We start from the raw sequence: 27,872 nt of genomic DNA, 5'->3' as shown, positions 1-27,872 counted from the left end.
TCTACTCTGCTCTTACGAGGCTGCATCTGGAGAACTGCGTCTAGGTCAGAGGCCCCCAACACAGGAAAGATGTCAGGCTTTTGGAGAAAGTCCAGAGAAGGCCATAGGACTGGAGCATCTCTCCTATGAAAACACGCTGAAGGAGCTGGACTTGCTCAGTCTGGAGAAGAGAAGGCTGCAGGGAGATCTCATTATGACCTTCCAACATTCAAAGGAAGAATGAAAAGTTGTAAATCAACATCAGGGTGCTAGCTGAAGAATGATTACATTCAAGAATAACATGCAAAGCATGTACAGATATTGGTCCTTCTTAATGAACCATCCTTAAGTTTTGCTTATGAAGCTGGAGAGTAAGGAATTTTCTGCCCTTCAAAACACGGACACTACTAAGAGGACAATGATAAGTCATAGATTTTTCTGATATTAAAACAGATATTCTGATATTAAAACAGCTGGCCTTTCTGATCAAGCACATTCTTTTACAACAATAGCAAATATTTCTTCAGTACAAATGTTATAGCACCATATAGTATAGCATCTATTCTAAAATATATTGTTATAAATTTGTTATAGGCTATAATTTATAGTTTTAAACAGGAAGTGTTTGAAAAACATCAATAGTTTGATATGAATATTGAAAATGGCATTTTTATGTCCATCCCCCCCCCCCCCCCCCCCCCCTCCAAGTCCACATACCACATATACAGGAATAGAAAGAGCTGTTTGATTTTCATGCTAGGCCAGGGATTGCTCTTAAGGCTTCTGAGCAAGATGTAAAAAGCTAAATTATAAGGAATGGTTGGTTTGAATCAACTGCAAATTTTGAACAAAGAAAATTATTTTTAAGGACCAAGATCACTGAGACATTTAATAATTTAAAAGACTGCATGACATACTGGATAGCTACAGAAGGCATAGATTTTCAAACCCCAGAAAAAACATTTTGTGTTGAATGTCAAAATGTGCCATTGTAATTTATTCCTTACCACACATTTAAGGATCACTGGTAATAGCAAAGTACAGTACATACACCACTCAATTTTTCAATTCACCAGTATTTACAAGTACTGAAATTCACAACAGATGAAGATTTGTATTAATATTAATTCACCTGCTAGGACTAATTGCTTCTGTTGTATGCCACCGTTCAAATTCCTTTTGTAAAAAATTATCCAGGGAAACATTTTTTAAGAACATCAGGTTAAAATTACAGTGACTACTTTAAATTGCTACAATTCATCAGAAGGTGTTTTATTTACAGCAGTAATTAACTTATAACCTAGTCAGGACAGATGAGACTGACTAAAAGGACTGGAGTACAATGTAGAATAATTCTGGAGGTCAGCCTGTTTTCCCAGTTAACACTAATAGGACAAGAGGTAATGAATGGCCTTAAGTTGTGCCATGGGAGGTTTGGTTTGGATATTAGGAAAAATCTCTCTGAAAGACTGGTGAGGAATTGGAATAGGTTGCCCAGGGAGATGGTGGAGACGGTCTCTGGAGGCTTTCAAGAAAAGAATAGATGTCATACTGAGTGGTATGGTCTAAAGCAGTCACGGGTTGATGGTTGGACTAGTTGGGCTAGATGATGAACCAATTGGTTCTTCCAACCTTAATGATTCTATGGTTCTAAATTTCTAACTGAAGACTTTACATGACAGTACTCACCCTTCCAGTTTCCATCTACTGCTCCCCAAGAGAGGTGCTGAATTTGGGACTGCTCACTGGGAATATTTTTAAAGCATTTTGATGGTTACATCATAAAACATGGCAATAATACAGTACAGAAGAACATGAAAGTAGAAGAAACTTTAGAGACTACTCAATCAGAATTGCATTTCTTTTGGTGAAAGATGACAAAGTATGTGTTTTGTATTTCAGAATGTGCAGATGAAAGTATCTGCAGTCCAATTTGATTATAAACACATAAAAACATGTTGCTTCTTTCTTGAAAATACCCTGACTGAGTGTTTATGTAGATTTTGCATCTCGACTGTAATTAAGATAACCATAAAAAAGGCCGTCCTTTGAGAGGGCAAGATGACAAGAGAGTCAAGAGAATAATGACAATAAATGCTAGCATCTTTCACTTTGATAGAAGGCAAATTAGTTCTGTTCAAAGAATGTCTTTGTAATCATGATGATAAAATACAGGTAAAAGTTGTATACAAAATTAACACATGGACAAACATCTCCCTTCTCACCCCTCTCTCTCAAAAACAACAACAACAAAACAAACAGTCTGAGGAAATTAAGAAATTATTTAGAAATAGAGGAGCTGTATTGGTATTGACCCTATCATTCTTAAAAAAAAAAAAAAAAAAAAAAGACATCGGTTTTTCTAATAATGTTACTTTTTTTCATCTTGAAGATTATTTTTCTTCTGTCAAAGTAATCTTATCTTGAATCAGTTATTTGTTTTCACTACTGTCTTATCGCTTTGTATTACCTTTAAACATGAATATGCATGTGTGTTATTTATCTACATCAAATGCTTTAACATGCTTTCATCAGAAAGCCTTGTGAGTTTTTCAAAGTACTTTGTTACAAGGTTGTCAGAATGGTAACTCTTTCATATAGCAAAGTCTTTACAAAGTTAATATCTTTAGTATAACGAAGTATTGAGGGTGAAACATTAAATCCCTGAAGGTTTAGAATCTTGAAAGTATTTTCAAAGAAATATTCCTCTTTTCCTCACTGCAATTATTAGGAATACACACCAGTTAAGAAGAACGCTCTGCTAAGTTTTCTAACCAGACATAATAGCCATCTGGTTTCAGAATATATTCTCATTCTACTATTATTTAAGGAGTTTTATTGTTTCCTAATGACAGAAAGAATAAGCTGAAATCATTTCTGTTGTGTCCAGATGTATATTAAGCCTTGAATGAACAATCATTTGGCCTATAAATCACATGAGATACAAAGGTACAAAGTCGAAACAAAGAAGAGAGTTCCTGAATAAACCAAGTTAATTAAACTCAGTTGATAGAGATATCTGCCTAAACTGCATAATGATAGAAATTAATGGTTTACAGAAACTTATGTATGTTCTGTGGGGAGAAGAAAGAAAACACAGCACTGATAGAACTAAAGTTCATTACTGGTATTTGACTTTACAGAATGATAGAATAAGGTCCTTCTCCACTGATTTAGAAATATGTACAGGGGATTCTACGTGGGGAATTGGTGAAATGGAAATCCTTTCTGAGATGTAAAACTCTCAAATCAACACAGCTTTATGCGGATATTTGATGGCTCCAATTTTACCTTTTTGCCTTGAGGCTTTTTCTATCATGCTTATTATTAATACATACTATTGTAAAACAAGATTAGCTTCAGTTAATTTCATTGCAGCAAGATATGAGCATCTTCTAGTAGAAATTTTTCTACAACATCCTGAGGAAGTTACTCAAATTCAGAAATACAATCCCTAGAATTATCCCATTCACTCTGAAAAATACTAATTACTTTTTAATAAAAGACTAGTCAGATGTTATAATGGCTACTAATCAACAATAAAGAGATCTTTAGTCATAGCAGATGACTGCATAAATTATGTTTCTCAGATGAAATTTTTGAAATGCATTTCCTTAAATTAAGGCTGAAAAATGAATATGTTTACTTCATTTTTTCAGTTTAACTTCAACTGAATGGATATAAAAAAAAAAAAACAAACCAAACAATAACAAAAAACCAACAAAGCTCACGTAACAACAATTCTATAACAGAAACTGGTGTGCAGTTCCAAGCAGTAAGAATGTTAAGCCTACTATCAGCGTCAGAATACAAGCAGTAGTGGTAAAAACAACTGGCAAAAACTTGAAAATGAACACAATTTACAGATAAATTTCCATGATCTGCTTGCCTCCAGTAATGAAACAGAGCTCTATGATCCAGGAAGTCTCAATGCACACCTTGTCCTTTATTAACTTGTACTTATTCAGGCATACCCTTCTAAAAGAAGCTGAGAGTCAACTAACAGAAAGTGGAGTGGTACAAAAGGCCCAAAGGCAGGTTAAAAAAAAAAAAACGAAAACCTGTGTAATTTATGAGTGTCTAGGGAAATCATAGCTCTAGCTCTAAGTTAAAATATAACAATTTAATTTGAAATACCATTTGTGCAGTTGCAGTCAGTTTCAGGGAGTAAAAAAAAAAAAAAAAAGCAAATTTTGCATTTTTTCCATTATTTGGCCTCACAAATTATACCTACTTGTATAATAGGAATGGGATAATTATATAGAACATGCATGTACAAAACAATTTTGAAGTCTTTATAAGATACTAGCCTTTTCAGAGAAATTAGCAAACTAAGACTGTACAGGATCTTTAATTAGATGGCTGCAGTCCTAGATAAGCGTATATGTAGCACATCAATGTGCAAATTGTTTTTTATATGTTGAAGTATCTCTTTTTCTTTAACCATCTCAAAGATACCAAGCTTTTGAGGCTCTATGTAATGCTACTAATAGATGCTTGATAACATCAGTGAACTGTACCGTATTTCATATTTTTCATATGCATAAGAAATTGAGAATCAGAAATAAGATTTTGACCAGCTGACAACTAACAGAGGGAAAGAGGTGGTGACAGCTCCAGCTGTTCATTTCATATGTGCTATTTAAGTGATTGTCAGTTTGCAATGAAAAAAAATATGGAAATGAAGTCATTCTACATCTATTCCATTAACTACAACTACGATTTCATTACTTTACTGGATTTATCCTAATTAAGAAAGTAGATAATTGATTAACTTACTTCACCTTTTGGTTAATGCTTTTATTTTTCACCATAACTTTATTTTCTGTGTTCCAAATTTTTCTGTGAAGATAGTTAATAGCAACAACTACAACAAAAAAGTACAACCTCAATTCATAAAGCACCTTCAGTAAGCCACAGAAATACTTGAGGATCGTTTCAAGGAATTTTCAAGCTTTGCTCTTTAGATTTTAAAGGAGTGTCCAAAAATTGACTCAAGTAACCCTTCTCTGCATATTATTAATAAAACCCCGTAGTGATACTTTCTCTTCATTTAGATATTTCAATCCATGTGTTCCTTTCACTGGGTACTTCAGAAGTGGGGGAGATTGCCCACATCTCCACTTTCTTCTCAGGTACAGTGAATTTTTCTTTATTGGATCTGAATATTTAATATTTAGAGAACATATTTCCAGAAAATAGTACATCACAAGATCTTAGAGACAGATGCAAGAATTCTTATGTTTACTAACTTTTAAGAATCAGTTACCTAACTAGGTCTTGAATATCACCATTTTTTAGATCCTTGGCATATTAAAGGTACAGCTTAAACCAAGCTGACAAAGATTTTGCTCCTCTGAATCTTTCACGTTGTGTATTTTCCAGTGAATCATACATAACCAAGATATATCCAGAAAGTGCTACTTTTTATTTCATATTCATTCTTAATTTTATGTTGAGAATCTGATGAGATACAGATCTGAATTTCTACAATATGACCTTTCATGTATTTGATTTACTAAAGCCTCGTATGTGATAGTTCACATTTGCACGCTTTGTTTTATATGGATGGCATTTTCTCTCTGAACATTAATCTGCCATTTTATTGTCTACCAACTACTTTCAATATGTTTCATAGATAGAGCAATTTTGACTTGTCACAGAAAGAAAACTGTTTCGCAAAAATTTAGTTCCAGTAAAGAACACAGGTTTTTTGAGTTTTTTTTTTCTTCCCTTCTGAGAGTATAAATTTACCTGAAGCCTCTTCTCATTTTTTAAGTAGAACACATAACACTTTTATAGATTGCTTTTCTCCTGGGCCATGTATTTTACATGATTCTAAAGGACCTTTCATATAGTACTGCATGTCATCAGTAGCCTTTAAGGTATTATTTATAGAAATACACCTTTAAAAATTATTATGCAATCCTACTGTTAAAAATCATGCAATCTGTGAATCAATAGACATGAAACAACTCCTCAGCCACATTTTCGTGTTACTTCTCATAGCACATGGCTTTTATCTATCCAGAAAAAAAACCCACACAGTAAAACCAAAGACTATGCTCGAGATGATAATTCCTTTTTTATCATCACTAACAAGAACACTGAGCTATTGCAGAATAAAAGATGATCGCTAGCAGGTCATCCAACAGTTCTTATCTTTCAGAAGAAAAAGTGCTGCAAAGCCATACCCAGCCACTGCTGTCAGTGCACAGGGCGTATGAGACCAACAGGAAACCCACAGTACTAAGGCATCTGCCAGTGGGAATAAGCATGTTTCCTATCACAATGAGCTTCTGATTTTATTCTTCCGATTCTGCTCATACATTACAAATAGCTACAGAGCTCTTTTTTCAGAATTAAAGATTTATCTTAAGAATCTGAAATCTCTGTTATAGACTGTGCTGCTTAATTACTCCACAATATGTAGTCAAAAGTGTATACATTTTTTTGCTACGATTAAAAATAAAATGAAGACTACTGAAATACTACATCAATAGCACCTATTATTTTGGTCTAGTAGTGTTCTCATTTTTAAAACAAGGATGGACAAAGTTTAACAAAATATCTGTAAAACACATTTGAAATTCACTATAAACATATTTTTTAGTATAATTAAGATGTTTTTTTTCTACAATATATTACGAATATTTTAATAAGCTACCTTCAGTGTGCTACCAAGCTTGAAAACTAAAATGCTCAACATCTTAAGGCATCTTGACTCCTCTGCCCTTAACAGATTTGCATGAAAACCAGCACAAAATGTGCATCTCCCTGCACACTAAGTACCAAGCTGAATGACTCCCCAGAGCTCAGCATTCTCTCTGTTACCTCAGTTGCAAATTTCTATTAAAAGTTACTACAAAAAGGCCAGAAAGAAGGTTTTTAAACTGTGGCTAATCTATACCCCACGTTATCACATATCATAGTAAATAAATGATTGATGAACACTTCTTATTCTAGTAACAGAGTTACAGAGAAAGGAACAGGTAAATTAGCAGATATCAGCATTATAATAATAAAAAAAAAAACAACCATGAAATTCATGAAAAGAGTGAAAAGGAGGAAAAACTGGTTTTACAGTTCTCCTGAAAAATTTTTGGCTTACTACTTTGGAGAGATGGTACTAAAAATTTACTGTGGAGGCAAGGTTCATCCCCGGTGCATTTGGGTCTGAAATTGCCAAAGTGCCCATGTGAGCTGCAACTTGCCCCAAGAAACTTTCCCTGTACCTCTGAAGCTCTCCTTTCTGATTGACTGACAACAGCGTTGCTCCTATTTTATATTATTAAAAAGATTAACTACAGCAATGAAGTATTCCATCTTAGAAAGCTCTATAATCCAAAGTTTTACTTCTTAAGGACTCTTAAACAATTTATATTCCCCATAATAATGAAATATACAAAGAAACATAATACCTATTAAAAAAATCAGTTTAAAGTCCTGCAAGTGCAATAAGCTAAAATAAGAAAAAGTAGTCTTTAATATTGAATTGAATGAAAAAGAATTTTTGGCATAAGAATTCCCTTCACTCCCCTGGCCCTACTATTCATCCATCAAACACAAAAAACTCCAACAATAGAAACATGATGAAGATATACACAGTTGAAGTCACTGCCTAAATGACAGTAGAGGATTGTATTTTTTACTTTTCTTATTTAAAAAGTCTGCCCTTTAGTGTCGAGAGAATGGAAGTTATTATCTTGCTTCCTGCTGAACGTACATCCTGGTGTCCTCGTGTTCATCACCAGTTTTCAAAATTAAGTGCTAAATTTTCATCCATGTGAAACACCTAACTGTTGTATGAGGAAAATTGCTTTTCAAATCCATGGAGAAGCAAATTCCAAGCTCAAGATCAGAGAAGTACAAATGGAGACTTGTACTGAAACAAAAATATTATAAATAAAACACAGCAAATGAGATAAACCCTTCTACTTTCCTGCACCTCTTTCTGCCCAAAGCCATACAATACAATGCCAATGCTAGTAACTGCTTCACCGAAAAATATTTACACTATGTCTAACTCCCTAAACATTCATCATGCCACAAAGCCACAAAAAAAGTATAAGGCCTAGCAGCACTGCTCTTGCCACCACAGAACTAGATTTTTGATATACACTCACTTCAGCATTGATGCTGACAATATACATGAATTTTCATTCAGCTCCATAGAAGTTTCAGGCTTAGAAACATCAAGATATTTATCAAAACAAGGCACTGACATGGCTAAAAAAATTGTAATATTTTCAGTAGAAATAGCAAGATTAAATAAGAGAGTGTTTTCAGATCAGCTGGCTTAAACAGAGGAAGCATGAGAAATAATTTCTGAGAAGTAAATGAGGATAAAAAGTAGAAAAAAATCTGTCTGGTTCTGAGGAACCGCATGTCAGATGCTTTATACCTGGAAAACATATGATTAGATATACATATGGTTAAGAAAGTTCATTATACATGTGTGTGTGTATAAAGATGAAAAAGGAATACTGCCAAACACATTGAAGGACTGATAGTGACATTTGTGGTTCTTTCAGCATTCCTCTAGAGATAATGGCTCAAAAATGTGATTCTGACTTTCTTTTTTATGCGTGTGGTTGACAATTTTTTTTCTCTGACAAAAAAATCTCTAGTTCACCACGATGAGTTGTAATATTCCTCAGGAAAGGGTCTGGTAGGGCTGCATGAATTAGGGTATCTTGCCCAGCTAATAGAGAGCTTCCTGCCACAGGGAACAAACATAGGGAAATATTGACATCAACTACAAATGTCAGCACTGACTTTGAACTGACTGTGGCCTGGGGATGAGCCCTCTGAGTGCCATCCCTTACAGAAAGAGGTAGCACCCTACCTGCTGCTTCTCAGCACCAACTCTATCCCACCACCTCCACTCCAGTGCATGGGGACTTCCATCAGTAAAATCAGAGGCATTCCTGTGCTCTTCAGTGTAAGAAATTCCTCTTGTAAATACCTATCACTGTAAAACCATCCTTTAATGTCTTAAGGAATATGTAAGGCACGTGGGACTGAGTAGAAATCTTTGGCATTAGGGCTGTTTTCAAATCAGGAAGCGTGTGATTTTTTTTTTTCTCTCCATTTCCCTCTATGCTTTTTGCACTGCTACCTCTGAGTAGGGTGACCAGTTGCTGCGGGCACACTTGTTTTGTGTTTTTTGTTTATTTTTTATTTTTTTTTTTATTTCCCAGATGGCATTGTATTGCTCATGTAGCTCTGCAAAATTACAGTGTACACTTCTTTGCTTCTCCAAAACTGAACAGACTTTAAAAAAAAAAAAAAAAAACTATTTCAGAAAGCTTAGGTTTCCTGACCATGAATTTTCTCTATGTGAACTCCTTTCACTCTTTACACACTGTGCATGTGGATATGCATGTAAGTGCCCCAGGATCCCCACATTTCCCCACTCTCCAGTCCATCCCACCTTTTATGGTCCTCAGGACCAGCAGTGATATCACTATTACCTTGTTATGACGAAAGTTTGAGAATGTCCATTAGCATTTAGCATTGAAACATGACAGAAAAAGGTCCAGCTGTTCTAAAGGTTATTCAAGTAACATAAAGACATTCAGAAGATTTTACATTCAAGAGTAAGGGATGGGGGGGAGGGCTGTTATAACTGCTTAATCAGCTACACTTTAATTTCCCTACAATAGCTGATACAGCTGAATTAGTGAAATGATCCTTATTCAAAGATCGTTCTAGCAACTTGCAGAGTGATTAAACTTCTGCATGCTCGTCTATTATTTCTGTATTCCCATTTATTTTTACTGAAATCCTAAAAAAAAATTACAGCCAAAAATATAGCTGTTTTATTCCTCATAATAATCTAGATTGATTTTCCCACCATAATATTTAAATGCACTTCATTTCCTAAGGCATTAAATGCAGTTTACAGTTAGTTGCAATAGAGTGCCTCACATCAAAAATGTTGGGTACTCAGCTGAGACAAAAAGATTGTGGTTTATCTGTGTAATTATTTTCTATTTTCTCTCTTTCCTGCTCTAATTCAGCTTATATATACACATAGGAAATGGGATGATAACTGAAAGCATGCAACGTTATTAATCCATTGATTTTCATGCATATATGTCTAGAATTCAGTAACATAATAATACTGATCTTTCATAAAGAACTGGATTTAGAATAGGCCAGTCCATTAAAACCTTACCTGGAGAAATCCTACCAGCCAACTGATTTGGAGTTTTCCTCAGCCTGTCATACTTACAGGAACTCGGGGACAATAGTTGGGAAGCTCAGCATAAAGTAACACCAATGGCCTAACATTCTGGGTCAGGATTGTGCTAAAAAAAATAGGTACAATGTATCATACAGGTAGGTGTCATGGCATTCTGAGGTTCATAACAGTTCTGCTTCTTATTCAGGTAATTCAGAGATCAGTACTCCGTGAGGACATTGCATTCCGAAAAGATAGAAAAAAGAATGAGATTTATTGTTGTGCATTCTGAAACTAAAATCTAAAGAACGATTCACAAAATTTCTCAAATGCTGAACACAAACACTGCCTGGTTTACGGGAACAAACACTAGCTTTGTTGAAACACTCTCCATATCATACAGAAAACCAAAAAGAGACATTTCCTTGTAATTACAAGGTCAGACCAGACAGGCTCTGACAACCTGATCGAGATGTTCATGTTCATTGCAGGGGGGTTGGACTGGAGGACCTTTCAAGGTCCCTTCCAACTCAAGTGATTATTTGATTCCATGATTACCTAATAATCTCACAACAGCTATGTTCCTTATAGTTGGACAAATTATTCACATGAATTTTAGGATCCATTGCATTTGGGTTTCATTTCTGCTATGCAAAACAATGTCAGTGTAATAATTACATGGAAAGGAAGGTGCCACAGCTTTTAATGTGAGCATATGCTCTGAAACACCTTTTAGAGGTGCCACAGTTCTTTAAAAGAAATGAAATCAGCACAACAGTAGCATTATTTTTCTTCAAAAAAAAGTGTGCTCTTCTGTATTAAGAATTTCCTAATTACTATACATTAAAGATGTAAAAGGGTCCAGTTTTTTTCTCCTCTGTTTCTATGGAGTGTCTGGCACACTGCATTTAGAATAAATTATAAAGGGTCAGCATATTAATTTAATCCTTTAAGCTGAATTATTTACAAAGTTGTTGAAGTCTACATAACACAAGGGTTAATATTATTAGAAAAATTAATCTACATTATATTAAAATCAATACAATCAATAACAACCAGATTTTATATTGTAAAAAGAAACTGGAAGAAGGAGAAAAAGCCTTCAAAAGGTGAAAAAATTGCTTAGAAAATTTAACAAAACTAGTTTGCTGTCAAGAGCTCTGTTACAGAAAGCAGCAACACCAATGAGGAGAAAAGAAAACATATCTTTCATGCTCCTATTGTACTCTGAATACCACCATCATACTCACCAGCTGGCATCTTCCTACACAGAGAGAAAGAAAAGGGAAGAAAGAAGTACTTTCCCCTTTACATTTCTAATGATGCTCTGTTTGTTAAAAAGACTTAAACACTTTTCCTTGTGATATAAGCCTAAGCATCAGGCTGCCTGAGATGTTTGAGACTTTCCTCATACTTTTTGGTTACTCACTAATTGCTTCACTGAAAGGCTGCCTGACATCTATTATGTTCCAAGAACAAATAATGGCCTGAATGTATAATTAGAGAAAAAAAAAAAGCGTAGGCTTGAAATTGGTATTTTAAGCACTGCTATTGATTCAGTCCTCTTCATTGCAGAAAAGATTTTATTTCTTTAAAACATACACTGTGAGAAAGCTTTACAAGAGTTATATCACGTGTCCACTGAGATGGTATTCACACTGTCAATAATCACAACCCCTTTTTACTATCAAGCAGAATATGTAATGTAAGCTGAAGGAAACTTAACCTGTTTCACCTTATTTTAAGAGGAAACAGAAACACCCACAAATAACCCATATGTCTAGAAAAGAAACATGCACGACTTAATCAGTAACAGTTCTACCCTCGCTATACATGCTGGCCCACATCTTCTGTAATTCACAAACTACCACTGAATTCAGACTTCTTTAATTCTAATAGTATCTATCATCTTTAGCAAGGCAATGTGCACAGTAACCCACTAAATTCTATCATAATGGACTTGTGAGGAGAATAAAATCCACCAGATTCCTGTTCTATGAGTTCATAATCTAAAACAATTTGTACTCTTACTGAACATAAACTGACTGACATCTCCTCCATGGGAAAGTAAATAAATTCACCTGAAAGAGGTCTTGATCTCCTAGTGTCATCTTTCATAGGTAGAACAGAACTGCCCAGAAAATATGTCCTGTAAGACATGCTGCCTCTACATAACCTGTACCTTCCTTACTAGGTTGGACTGTCCCTGGCTAAGTGTTGGAAAAATGACCTCAAGCAACAGCGCCACCAGGATTTATCATCACTTGACTAAGATCTAATAAAATTTCAATCTAAGGCAAATTTTCATTAATTTTATGGCCCCTAAAAGACTAATATAATGCATACAACTTTTAAGCTTATAGCTATACTTGCTGAGCTAAATCTTTAGTTCTAGCCCAAATCGGCCAGGCACTGAAAGAAATACTTTATTTTTGAGCACTTAATTCTACTGACACAGATGCTTTTAACATCAGGGGTCTCCTCCAGGGTTTTGTGGGATTTACATTCAGCTGTGCTTAGTGCCTTTAAGATCTCTTTTCTCCTGATTGTGTGTTTGTATATAAGGAAAAAAATGTTGACCTAAAATGTCTTAAACGTAAAACTAAACTAAAAATATGAAAAGCTTTCTTGCCTTTCTGAAAGTACAGTTGGTGTTGTGAAGTTGCTGGATACTTTCTCCTTGTACTTTCCAGTTGGTACAACCTAGACCTTTACTTCTGAAGTAATCAACTTTTAATTAAACCAATCAGTTTTTCATATTACCCTAATGCATGTAATAATTGTTATGATTCTATTATTTTCTTTGTTAAATACATTTGTAGTTTTAAATGACAGGAAATCAAGCCAGTAATTTGTAAAGATGTGTGAATAAGGAAATTGCTCTATTCATACATTCATAATGAATGGGGAGATAACATAATAATGCTTTGTATTCTCACACCCTCTAACAAGAAGAGAAAAAAAAGCAACGGAGCTGGCCTGGATAATTTCCTGCAACCCTTCCTTTGTTCTCAAGTCTTTTTATAAGTATTTATTTGAGATATGCAAAGGAAAAAAAATCATCCAAACCAAGCTTTGAACATAGTGCTTTAGTGACACAGCTTCCAAGAACAAGAAAAAGCTCATTCATTAGAATAAAAAGCTGGGAAGATGCCAGCGCACAACCATGCACATTACTGCAGTCATTCAGTACAACATCATATCACTACTACTCCATTTCAAATACCACAACTGAAATATAAACAAATGTAAGTTGTTCCAGGCTCAAACTACACCTTCCATCAAGATCTCCTGTTATGTCACCACCATAAATAAAAACTGTTCAGGATATTTTACCATTCAATAAGCTCACTGTCTGGTTAAACAGAGAGGAAGCAAAGGACACAGACATCACTGAGAAAATAATTCAATTGCTTTTTTCCTTTGATTTTTCAAACTTCAAAGTTAGACCTGTCAAAGGACATAAGGAAATAATGTGATGCTGGCACTGCCTTCTTACCCTTCTCAGCTCCAGAGCAGGCTGCATACCCATCATCAAAGAAAAGGTTCACCTACTCCACTGTCTTAAGGTACTTCCTGCCTCATTTTTCATGGATCCCTGAAACTTCACTGAAAGGAATTTTTTAGAGGAGGAATGGGAAAGAAAAAAAAAAAAAAAAAAAATCACTTTTTGGTAAACAGTTTTGTCAAATATATTGTCTAGTTAGTCACTTAGGAGATTTTATAACTGTATATTGCTATTCAGTCCAAATTCCTTCAATTTTTCCTCTCTGTTCATGAATAAACTTTAATGCTCAAGCACTGCTACTAATTATGTATAAAATTCTGAGCAGCAGACACACAAACACATATCCACGCCAATTTACTCACTTCAAGTATTATCTTCTAAATTCTGTTAAAAATCTCCATTTGAATGTGAAGAAATTTTGAAAGATAATCCTACATTAAAGGGATAAGATTATAGATCAGTTGTATGACAGAATCACAGAATGCTTGAGATGGGAAGGGACCTCTGGTCCATTTGGTCCAGGCCTCCTGCTCAAGAAGGGACACCAATAGCAGGGTGTCCCAGGGTCAAACTCATCTCCCAGTTCTAGCGTGAAAACTCCTTGTCTAAAGGTACCTCAAACAAACCAGCAAGTTCAAGAAGGATTTAACTATTAGTTTAGCTAGCAGAGTGAAGTAAAGAAATTAAGGTTTGGTTTTTCTACACTTTTTTTTTTCCTGTATTTCTTTCTCTGTCCTATTGTGAAAAATGCAAGGAAATGCACTGCTGATATTGTGATAGCTAACTCCATATTTTTACTTTAAATAAAAGCCTTTTCTTGTATGCAAATATCTTAGCTTCTCTTAAGTTTTGCCTATGTAAACAATTTTTCCACTTCGCATAGTAAATATTAGGTGGTATATTTGACCTTAGCAAAACTAAAAAGTACAATAAAAATACACTACATGTTATGAAGTCCAAGAGATATTTATTCAGAAAACTGTTATTAAAATCATCATTTTTCATTATATTTTATTGGAAGTTACACATTCTCTGGCAACATATTAGCCCTCCTTTGGCAAGTGCTGCATATTTTCTGCTTTAAGACTGCAGCAGTAAGATCCATACCCAACTTTGTCCTGAAATATCCCTTGAGTGTTTAAAGTATGATGTAGCCACAGGCATAAACTGTACCAATACATTTTATTTACCTCCTTAGAGGTCTTAGAAAAGACAAGGATGTCCCAGTAGACACTCGAAGACAGCACAACCATTTAAACTGTTGGTGACTTACTTTAATTAAATGTTTCATTCTTGAATTCAATTTCAGAATCCAAAAAAGTCAGCATTATGAGCCTCATCAACAAGCTGACTGAAGTGTTCAAAACCCAATGTAGATAAAACGAGCACTACCACTGAGCCATTATATTCAAATTTCGTAAAAAAAAAAAAATCTTCTGAAGATTACAAGCTAGCAAATACCTTACAGGTATGCTTAAGTTAAATATTTGACTAAATTTACTGATCTATGGCTACTGTTATGTTTTGCAAATTCTTTTTTGTATGGCCTTTGACATCATAAACTTACAGATTTTGTATATCTAAGTATTTAGATAGTCGTCCTTACTTCAGTAGCTGAATATCTCCACACAGTATAAAAATCCTCCATAACTATCTTATTGACTAAGAAGATAGACAGATTTCAAGGGTATTTATTCTGTGCATTACCCACGATCGACACTGACTGGACCTAATGGCTTCACAAAACATTGCGCAAAAATCTTGCAAAAATACCAAGTTGGCATATGAACTAGAGATGCTTTTTCTAAAGATCAGGATCATACCATAAGGTCACCCAGGAAGGACTGACACTGCTTTGCAAATGACCATCCTTATCTGTGGTACAGCAACAGGCTGAGTTGCAGGCTAAATCCCACAGACAACCATTTTCTCAACTGTGCACAGAGATGAACTTGTGGTCAGAACCACAAATGTAAACAGCTGAGACATATTTGAAGCTATTTATGAAAATACATTCCAAATTTATAGCACATTTACCTAATGCCTATCATTTTGAAACACAGTTTTGCACAGTTAAGGCAGCAGTGTTAAAAAATGCTGCCCCACCCAGCAAGGACAGGGAACTTTCCCAGCAATGGCAATTCTTGGGATCCCCCACATGCCACCTGAAAAATGGAGAAGGTGATGGCAAAGTCTCTTCTGCCTGCTTGAGCTGTCTCTGCAGACCCAGAAAAGCTGAGGTTTTATGCCTTTATCATCATTGCTACATTGTAAAATAAATTTAAAAATTCACATCACATTAGGACAGAATCATTTCTGATAACTGATCTGAATACAGAAAAGGTACATCAGCACAGGGTTGAAGAGTTTATAAATCTTGTTTTGACTGAAATGTTCATGTCCACTGATAGATATTCAGGACTAACTCCTGCAGGAAAAAAAGATCTGAGATTCTTGTCATTAAACACAGAGTGAAAGCAAAATGTTCAGATCGAGTTTAGTATTCTCTGTGCTCCCTTATAGGAGGGATAGAATTAAAAGGGATTAAGGCCCAGCAGCGAACTAAGAAACATCTGCCTATTTATTACTTCTATAGTGAAATCCTTCTTACCTGCTCTGGACATAATTAAATTTCTGGTATCCTAGAGATACCAATATAAATATCTTTTCCTATTGTTGAGTAAGTTGGCTGGTGATCCATACCCAAGTCTATAGCTCTAAGTACATCTTATTCATCTTCACATTTGAATTCACTACTTGCAATCGTTGAGGACATACCTCAATTTACAAGCAATATTTTATTTCCTTTTACATATGGATTTTTTAATATATTTTATTTTACAGCTTTAAAAAAGTCATTTAGATTTCCATATTAATCGTGTTCTGTTCCCAGCAGCAATTCCCATAAGCAGTAATTCCCAGATTCTGTTCCCATAAGCAGGAGTCTACAGCTGGCCCACTTTAAATAACAGAACTCAGAAATTCTTATGTGCAATCCTGTAATACAGCAAACACAGAATCACAGAATAGCTTAGATTGGAAGTGTTTTTAAAGACCTACATCAAATCCCCTGCTGTGGGCTGGTTGCCCCCACTAGATTATGTTCCCCAGGGCCTCATCCACCGTGGCTTTGTGTGCCACCGGCTTTGCAGCATCCACAGCTCTCTGGGCAGCTTGTCCCAGGATCTAACTAACTTCCAAGTGAATAATTCCTTCCTAACCTAAATCTCACCTCTATTAGTTTAAAATCATTCCTTCTTGTCCTAACTGCAGCAGACCAAGTAAAAAGTAGATCCCTATCATGTTTAGAAGCTCCCTTTAAATACTAAAAGAATCCAGAGCCTTCTCTTCTGCAGGCTAAATCAGTCCATCTCCCCCAGTCTCTTACTCCAAGAAAGTCAATTCAAAGCTTAGTAAAGATTTATTGGTCTAGAACTAGAACTCACATTCTGCAGCATCTATACTCAGTCTGAATAGTGCAGTGTTTAACAGTTCTTAAACTTCATAACAAGTTACACACAAAGGATCTACAGCCTTGTATGCTTTCAAAATGTTTTCTTCTTGCTAGTGTTCTGTTACTCCAGATACAAAGTGGCATTATTTCAATTCATCTTATAGCTAATTTATCTAATTTCTCTCTCAGCTTCTTAGTATCTATATTTATATCCAGAGTCCTACTTCAGCAAATTACTTAAATGGTTAAAGGTAAATAAAACATATGCAGATATATTATGCAAGTTGCATCTGTAGTGCCACTGGGGCATGAACTCACATCAGAGAAAAATCATCACATAGTTTAGTCGTTGTTGCACATTCTCTCCTCGTATTATCAATCCTACATTACAGGAAACTAATACAACTCAAGAAATATTTCCATCTCTTGCTTTCCTGTATCCCAAGAGATCTTTATATTTTAGCTCATTATTAGTAGAACACATACTATATTTCTTACATTGCAAACATAAACATAAAATCACAGAATCAGTTAGGTTGGAAAAGGTCTTCAAGATTATCAAACCCAACCATCACCTAACACAAGTCCATTGCTAAATCATGTCCTTAAGCTACATTCACCTATCTCTAGAATACCTCCAGGAATAGCGACTGCTCTACCTCCTTGTGCAGCCTGTTCCAATGCCTAGCATCAATTCAGTGAAATTCTATGCAATCAATTCCAACTGAGGTTGCATCAGCTTTTAAATAATTTTAAAAGCAGACATGTTTAATACAGCTCTAATCAGAGAAGCATTGTTATTTTCATGGTAGGCACCAAACAAATGTAGTTTATAACTAACTTTCAATCAAGATGTATAATAATTCCTGGGATTTCAACAGGTGAATGACTCAACATCATGGAAATCACATATGACAGTATTTGTCAGCATACATACTGAAACGTAGCATCATCTTTTACCAGCTCCATCCTATGGCAATCATAACAGTAACCTATTACTTCACTGACTTCGCTCAGTGTTAGCCCACGACAATGTACATTTTTCATGCCTGATGATTCATTGCAGAAACGTCACAGAGTATGTGGAAAGACTATGTTTACAAAAAGCCACACTGACTGGATCATGAATCATAACTACATAGCTGCAGAAGAAAGAATTGTGTTAGATTTAAAGACAGTCTAAAACCAAGGGTTTCTTTTGTTCTAACTGCTTTCTCATCAGCTTAGTTAGATATACTATTAAGATGAAAACTACAAAACTTGACAAGCAATGTCAAAAATACAATACAAACATTCTCTCTCTGTGGAAAGCATGTGGTAAGCATCTCTGAACGTAGTCTTGCCAAAATAAGAATTTTGTTTTGTGATTTGTTCTGAGAAGGATTTCCTCCCCAGAAGTTTTTTCTAATATGTGAAAGGTTCTTTATTTGCATTTCCATACCATTACAATCAAAACAAATCTTTACTAAAATCACATTTAAATTGCAAAACTGCTAAGAAATTCAAATTTCCAAATTTAAAATGTAGAAGCAATCTATTTCATCACTTATCTTGCCTTAATTCCTGTAATTTTCAATAATTTCTGATATAATGTCTACAGGAGAGCTGAACTAAATGAACAACATCTTCCTGCTAAAGGGCAATTCTAGGCCTTAAAATTATTACTTCTCAAATGAAAATGAAAGTAGCTCTCTCCATAAATATAAAGAAAAAAAACAAACCTGAAAACAACATTTTTGAAGCCCAGTGCTTTAGAACTCATTGCTAATACTAAGAATGAAAAGAGGATGTCTACACCAAGAAGGTTAGAAATAAAATATAAGTCTGTTCAATTTGTTTGCAGTATTTTGTAGATCTGTACCACTTCACAGCTGTCAGGTTGCTTACGAGAATGCAATGGATAATAGGCATATTCATCACCAGACAAACTGATGAGTGTACTTAGGTCAATATCCTGCTCTATCTTCTACAGTGCATTTGTGAGAGAACCAAGAGAAAGAATTCTTGCTATATATAACATAATGAACAGAATGCATGGACTATATCACATCCACTAAAATATCCTATGCACTGTTCCTACACAGAGTGTCAACATTAAACATATGCTTACTTGAAGTGCACTCATGAACTTTTTTCTTTTTTTTTTTTAAAAAAAAAAAAAAACCAGAAGACCCAACATAGTGTCTAACAGAATAAAGATTGCTGAGGCATTACGGATGCCGCAGAGAGAAAGTAAGTTCGGAATAACCAGAAGAGGGCAGCATTTTACCATGTTTTAGAAACTATAGCAGCTTCACTTCCTAAAGCTGAGACACTAACAGGCATATTTTTTTGAATACTAATTTTGTTCAAAGATGACCTACATTCGTTAAAAATTTCCCTTTTGTAAATGCACAATATATCACCTTGCTAGTTAGGCATTTTAGAAAGTTCTCTGTAAGCTAATTGCTAATAACAGCTGATAGTATTTGCAAAAGCAAAGTAACTTATCTTATGAATCCAACCACTGCTTCCATTTTACTTTGGTAAGAATGAAATTTCTATAGAGAAGCAGCAGAAACAGTACTTGAGCTTAAAAACGGACCTGAAATAAAGCGACAGATCTGAATGCACGAAAGTTTATTAGCCAGCTATTACGTGTTAAGACCATCTGTACTACGTATCTGAACAATAATATTCAAATACCTCTGAAATGCTATCTAAATTCCACTTATGTACTCCTAGGAAATAAGAAATATGAATTCATAAATAACATATCTCCTTATATTTATCATAAGCTGCATGAAAAAGTGTTTAAACAAGCTTTATTAATAGAAGAATTGTCAATAAGCAACAGAATCTCGAAGAACAGTGTAGAGAAGCAATAATATCCGATGTATTTTTCTAAAGAAAAACATCTATCAGTCTCCTAAGCTTTTTAAAGACTGCATCCACTGCTGTACTCCTTTATAAGAATGTTCATTAAACACTTCTGGAAAAATCTCTCATCTTATTTTCTTTGCCCAATTCATGTGCTCATAGCTGTATCACAATAGGAATACATTTAGCAAAAAAAAACATTTCAGCAATCGTAGTAAATAAATTTATAATAAAAGTGTCACAGTTTACTCACAATACCTTCAACACTCTTGTAGAAACTCTAGGAAAAATTAGACTTTTCGCATTAGATAAGGCATAATTTGTAAGATTCTACCATAAACATATGGCCATTTCGCCCAGTAGAAAGCATTAAAAAAAAATGGTGAAAACATAAACTGATGCTTTGCCTTACTATTCTGGAGCAGGGCTGGCAATGTGAGGCACTGGAAGACTTAGTCCTAGTCAATACCCTCCTCAGCACCTGAAAGTAATTTTAATCTGTCAGTCAAGAGGAAGTCAGAAATGAAAAACCAGGATATCCTTAGGCAAGAATATTAACTTTAGTGTTAATATTCAATTTTAAAAACTAATTAAGCTACCTCAAATACAGCTTTTGCAAATGCTAACTTCGGATATGCAATCCCTTAAACACTGTCTTCTCCCATTTCTTCCTATTGCTCAGATGAGGAATGGTTCCAAGACAAGGTAGGAACAAAATAGTTTCTGTTAGAGTATATTATGTACTCAAATGGTAGCCCTAAATAAATTTCTAACTTTATAATGGAAGGCTGTGAACGTGTGCCTGTACTAACAATATATGGCTACCTGCTGCTTTTCAGGAAGAATATTAAGTACTTTTTCTGAATCTTGTAGGGTAAACTGTTGCGAACTGTGTAATCAATGAATATACAGATGTCATAATTAAGAAATATACAGGAAAGTTAGGCTAAACAGGTTATCACACTAAAAAACAATGGATGGAAAGCTTACCCTTGTCCTGGGTCACTGAGAAGACTCCAAGAAGACCAATCTCCAAAAGAAATCCTTCCCTTCCCAGTAGTCAGCTCTTAAATGGGGTCTAGGAGAGGTGCAGCCAGGCTCCACCCTTTCCCATAGCACAGGAGAACTGCCTTCACCTATGCTCTCAGGGCCGACTCATTGCTCGCCTCAGGTGGTCAATCAGAGGTTCATGCTGTGATTCAGCAGTTCCCATACAGAACTAAAAATAATGCCTCCTATTTTATTATGTTGGCCTACGACGTCAGAGGAGGATGTTGATCTTCCCACCAACAATTCTGTGTTGGTGGGATGGCAATAGAAGTTGAGTCTTCCCATTAACATTTCACTACATTCTGTTGCCATGCAACAGATGGTAGCAGAGGGGCAGTCAGACAAATTGTTGTATGATATGGAAGTTTGCATGAAGCAAAGTGGTGGAACTGGATTCCTCCATGCAGAAAAAATGGCACTCACTGTCATTCATTAGCATTTGCTGAATATTTATGGCGACCAAATCGTGGATGTGAGCATAGTGAGGCAGTGGGTGGTGTGTTTCAGCAGTGGTGATGGCAACAGTGGATAACCAGCACTGGTGCAGATTTTCACAAGCACGGCATGCAGGCCATAGTGTTTTGTAGCCAAGAATTTGGTCTATCAAACAGTGTTACTATGCTCTTTGCATCTGTTCCCTCTTCTATGGAAAGAAATAGGAAGCATTACTTTCAGAACAACGTATGCATTTGTGAAGAGAAAATACAATAGAGCTGCAGAGAAAATCAATGTTCTGTATCTTTGTCATTCAAATTTGTAGTTTAGTTTTAAGTAGCAATCAGTTCTGTATCAAACAGCTTCACATGAAAGTAATGAAGAGACTGCAAGACAAGAACAAACATAATGTCTGTGGGGACATTTCATGTTAATATTATATTTACTTAGATCCCACACCTACGTCACTTTTATCTCTGCCTGCTCATTGTTTCTAGTACTTCTTAAATTCATTGCATTAAAAAAGTAATCACTTGATTTTTTTTTTTCTTCAGAAATTATTTGGCCTTTCTATACAACAGAGACAAAAAACCATTATAAAAACATAGCACTAGTCTGTTTAAACACAACACTAATATCTTGTCAGCTGTCTGTCATAATATTTAAGTACATTCCACTCCTTCTCGGCATTAGATGAAAAAAAATTATACATCAGCCCATGATGTATATCATATGCCATCTGCAAACCACAGCATAATGCATTTGTATTTTCCTTAGACAATAAATTAAGAAGCTCTGAGTCAGACTGTATAGACTGACAGTCCAGTCCGCTCCTGAAATGGCAGAGAAATAACGACAGGGACCTGAGCTCATGAACTCAGACTGATTGTGCCCATGGACCTTTCCAGGCCTGTTCTCAAGAGCTAACCAGCAGAACTTGCCTCCTCCCTCTATCCCAGCAAAAAGGATGAAAATTGAAGATGTTTCAAGTCCAAACCTCAGAAGTTAGGCACCAATATCTTCTGTTTAGCTTCTTTACTATTCTTGCCTTCTCCACACAGTGACTTTACCTCTGTTTTCTCAGCATGTTTGGAATTTCTTTTTTCATATTGCTCTTCCAAAGGTAAATTTAGTCTGAAGTTTTGTCCTTTCATACCTAAACAGTTTCCTTTAAGGCCAAAATGACTGTAAAAGTGCTTGGAATCAATTTTTGCAGTGCCTGCTGGGAAAACCTCACGACAGATGGACCGGCAGAGGGTGAGTTGCATGCAACCAAGTGCACTTGTGTCAGCAGAGGCTGACACAATCCTGTATGTGATTTCCGTAGAGAACAACATGGCTCTGTTGGTGACCATCCTGTAACAGCTTGCCCAGGGGTCTTTTTACATCTTTATTTATTTATTTATTTATTTATACTATTTTAAGGTAAGTGGAATCCATTATTAGTTTTGTTTGGACATTTTTTTTTCTTTAAGTCTACTTGACCAAGCCATCCACTATGAATGACTTTACTTTCTTCTGACATTCATCTTTAAGATACTTCTTCTCTAATCAAATAATCAGCAAGGACACAAATCTTAGCATAACCACATTCATTGAAAATAAAACAAATTAAAACAGAAATACAATTGGAACATGAGGTAACACTTATATAATGCAAATTATAAGCTGCTACTTTTTCTACACATGTGCAATGGACTAATTTTTAGAAAAACAGAAAAAAAACATTCAGTATAGAATTTCTTTTTAGCACTGCATTCATAGTAAGGAATAATTAATTGTTTCAAGAATCAAAAACTTAAAAGTAATGAAGATGTTACATCCTTTTTACTTTTTTTTCTTTTAGTTTTGTCTGCTGAAGTGTGATTTTTATTGAGAAACAACCATCCGATATTTCCATTACAGTAAAACATGATATTAAAAACTTCTTTGTAATTGGAGAACATTGATCTTTACAGACAGGTGGTCTTGGAAGATACGAATTTATCTTATGATTCCATATTTGGAAGCAAGGTAGAAACAGGTGGTTTCTATAATGAACTACCTTATTATCTATTATTCATTTATTCTATGCCAAAATGCTTACATCTATCATTTGCTTGGTTTGTGGTATCCTTGCACATTATAAATTTCTGCTAACAATACAGTTTTCTCCTATTTCATGTAGAAGCAAAGCTGTGTGCTGCTTTTTGTACGTAAAACAGATCTACATAATATAAATAAGAAACTAGATCTGTTCATTTTATGACTATATTTAAACTTATTTCCCAAAGCTTTGGAAGTATCAGACAGTCTTGTATGTTGTCAATGTTCTGTGACAAATAAAAAATCCTTTCCATTCAGTTCCACTTCAGACACTTAGTAGCCAGAGAACTTATTATCACAGTATTTAATAGCTACGTTAATGCTATGTGATGACTGGCCTGGGCTAGCCTTTCCAGTGCCATTTGAGGGATATTCCCAGAAGACAGATTTCATAAAGGGCTCAGTTGGGATGAAATAGGAAAATAGTGTTCCTATGGACCCATGGGCAAGTTTGAAAATGGAAACTAAAGGATCAGAGAGGGATGTACATACAAATTCCAAAGGCCTGCACTGCCAATAACCATGACATGGTTCTGTATTGGAAATGTGCTGATTCTACCCACTGGCACTGAGAATTCAGTATATGGTAAAAGCCTATTTATTACTGTTGACAAAAGCATTTTCTGACCTTGTTTTTTGTTGTTGATTGGAATTTCTTTTATATTTTAGTTTAGTTCCAACTTGATAGCATAAAATTTGTAATTTTGTCACAGCAATGATTAAAATAGGGCCATTTTAGTTCTTAATACCCCTCTTGCTAGAGGGAGCATATATACTTTTTTCATATTTTATTTATTTTATTTTTGATGTGCCTGGTAGCTATTATGGTTAGAATTAAAAAAATTAAATGTTAAGCAGAGAGTGAGGATAAAAAGCAGCTTAATTAAAATAAAGGAAAGAAAACAGTATTTTAAGATGATTATAGATTCTAGTAGGTTTATAAATTATGATATAACTGGTAATTACATCTGCTATAAGCTCTTGGTTAGAGTTAAAATCTATTGAAAAAAGCCCTGTGGCTCTACACTGAAATTCCCAGTTACCCCAGGGAAAAATAGGAAGTTTAAAGACACATAATTTACATGTTTTGTTTTGTTTTTAAAATCACTTGTTCTGCCCAGGAATGATACACCTCCTGAATGCAAAATTACCACAAAACTCAAAACATAAGAAGCAAATTGAAAAAGAAAAAAACACTTTCTAGTGTTTCATTTCACTGCTAAAATGACTCCTAAAAGTACAAGAAACAGAAATAAAACCCCACAACATTAATAAGAATCAGTTAACGGGATCTCATCTCATTAAAAATATTCTAGATCATGCATATCGTTCTAGATTCTTATTTGCAAAAGTGCAGAATTTATCAGGGCTTGGAGTTTCCCATTTTCAAGCACCACAAGAACACCAAATCTGCATCATCTATGATTTTCGTATAACGTATTGTCTCTGTTTGAATGAGTTTTATTTTGGATAAATTAACAAGGGATTCTGAAGTCAATGTGGCAAATAAACATTCTTTTCTCACCAATATTGCATGGTAGGAAATTGTTGTCAGATGGCTTTTTACTGTAGTATCAGTTTTTAAATCTTTAATGATATTATCCTTACAAGCATCCTGTAAAACTGTAAAGTGTTATCTATTCCATCTGAGTAACTGAGATACTAAAAACTAAATGACTTAGAGAAAACCTGGTGAAAAAAGGCCTAAGCTGAAATTTCTTAAGCCCCAGTCTAGTGGCTTACTCACCATGCTTTCACTGAGAAATGTGATTAAATAAAATAAAATAATAAAGAAAAATCAATAAAGACTTAGGTTTGCCAGATAAAATACAATAGCCTGAAAGTCCGCTGACAAGAATTCAGGGCACAAGGCCAAGATTTTTAAACTACTTTGAGTGAATCACTTAATAGCATGAAAACAACATAATAAGGAGAAAATTAGACATCTGCTTTAGGTATGGCAGTGAGATATGTCCTCAAGGACTTCACTTTTATTTCTCCTGATACTAAGTGCACATGCTGAATTCCTGACCCAATTAACATGAATGGTGGAGCTCCCTTTATTTGAAAGGAACTGCAGGTTCACCCATACTCAGGCTGGGGTGATATACTTAGCAGAAAATTCAGAACTTATCAGCAAATTCACATCTCAGTGATGTGAGATGGTCTCTGCTGCTAGTTATAAATGCTAAAAAGTGAGCCAAGCTTGACCACTAAAAATTTGGGCTCCACAAAGGCCCCTAATGCAATATTGAAAATGCAGAGTGGCACACTTCTGAGGAAACAGCAAATAAACTAAATGCGCAGTTCTAGAGACATTAATTCATCTTAACAAAATTTAGCCAATCTTTCCCAACAGGTTTATTAAAAATATATTTGCACATTAAAAATGCATATATTTATACAAGGCTGCTACAGTTTTTGTTCAGAAGTTTACTTTTCATTTCAAACCATTCTGGCATTAAGAAATAACTTATGTTGAAAGTGGTTAAGAGAAAACACAACTGTTTTATTTCAACTAAATATTTCAAGTTATTCCCAAATAATTTTTTCTGGTTTGTGTTTCACTGCTAATTTTCTTTAGCTTATGAAGCCAAAAAAATCAATTTTCTGACTTGCTTTTTAAAAAAAGATCAGGCAAGAGATGGTGTATACACAGCTTGTGAATCTAGAACATCAGCAGGAAATGATATGACGAGTAGCTTCTGCCATGTTAGGTAGAAAACATGGTCAGCTAACTTTCAGAAGCGAGGTGAAAAGAATAGGTACTTTCTCACTGAGGAAAGATAAAAACATCTGGTGTCTTCTAGACAAGTATAATAACCTAATAATTGTTCAGAACTAGTAACTAGAGACTACAATTTCACATATCATTAGTAAATAAAAATTTCATAATCATTGATTTTCTGCAACTAGTAAGTTTTTTGTGTTTATATTTCTGGGTGTTTTTTGTTTTTTGTTGCTTGTTTTTTAAAATGTAACACTCAGGTTGTAATTAGTCTAGATTTAATTAATCTTAATTTATAGCTAGTCATAACCATTTCCACTTCAGCCTAGGAGCTATGAATCAATTTGCAAGAATAACGAATCTCTTTTATTTAAATTTATATTCATACATATATATGTACCTTTATTACATAGTAGCATTATGTTAAGGAAAGAACAAACCAATTGGAGTCATTTTTGTTAGAAAGAAGATGACAATTACGCATGAACTGAATCCCCCACAGTATAAAAAGAGTATTAGTAATAGCTTAATGCACGAGCTGTGTAATGATTAAAGATAAAATCTGAAAGAATATAAGAATTTGCTATCCTATAATCCTCTCTACTAATTCCTATATCCATGTAATATTACAAATTACTTGCGGAGAATGAGCCGGGATTGATTGCTCATCACATCCTCAGATAGAAGAATAAGCTGTTGCCAAAAGTAGTTAGTAGATGGCCAATTCTGAACAGATAAAATTCACATGAAGTATAGTTTAGCTTCAGACTGCCTTGTCACAAAATGTGATGGACACAAAACATTAACCTCTCTGTTCTCTAGCTCAAAGCCTGTAAATGGGAGGTAAACCCACTGGGGGCTACTGTATAAACCAGAGTTACCTCTGGCTCAGGAAATCTCTGCTCCACAAACTATTATGTGTCCCTTGACATCCACTTTTGGCCACTGTCAGAATCTAGTACAATCACTTTTTTGCTTTCCTTAGGCTCAAGCAACACATTTATATTGAGGAATCAATCATGTATATGTACTCACTTATGACAACTTCGTAAAACGGTCTCTTTTCTTAAATTATTTCCAACCTTTGCTTCAGGACTACAATGTTTCCCAGAAAAGGTCAGAAACAATCTTTATAGGATCAAAAAAAAAGTTGTCTAGAATAGAATATTTCAGTTGGAAGAGATCTACCTAGATCATCAAGTCCAACTCCCTCCTTGGGGCTGACTCAAAGCTAAAGTGTATTACTGAAGGCATCATTTACTTGCCTGTTCAACACTGAAAGCATGGGGCATCTTCATCTTCACAGAGAATATATTTTTCCTAATGTCCACTCTGAACTTCACCTGGTACAGCTTTGTGCTGATCCTGCATGCACTATCCTCAGTTCTCCAGGAGCAGAGACCAGCATCTCCCTCACCACTTCTCATAAAGAAGTTTCAAAGAGCAATGAGGAGACTTCCTTTACTGCAGACAACTGTCCTCAGCCTCTTGTCATGAAACATGCGTTTCGGCCCTTTTACCAGCTTTATTGCTCTCCTCTGGCCTCTTCCAAGGACATTAACATCCTTTTTATATTGTGGAGACC

Source organism: Meleagris gallopavo, chromosome 9 (assembly GCF_905368555.1).
Source record: "Meleagris gallopavo chromosome 9, MGAL_WU_HG_1.1, whole genome shotgun sequence".
NCBI lineage: Eukaryota > Metazoa > Chordata > Aves > Galliformes > Phasianidae > Meleagris > Meleagris gallopavo.
This window is presented reverse-complemented; position numbering follows the sequence as displayed.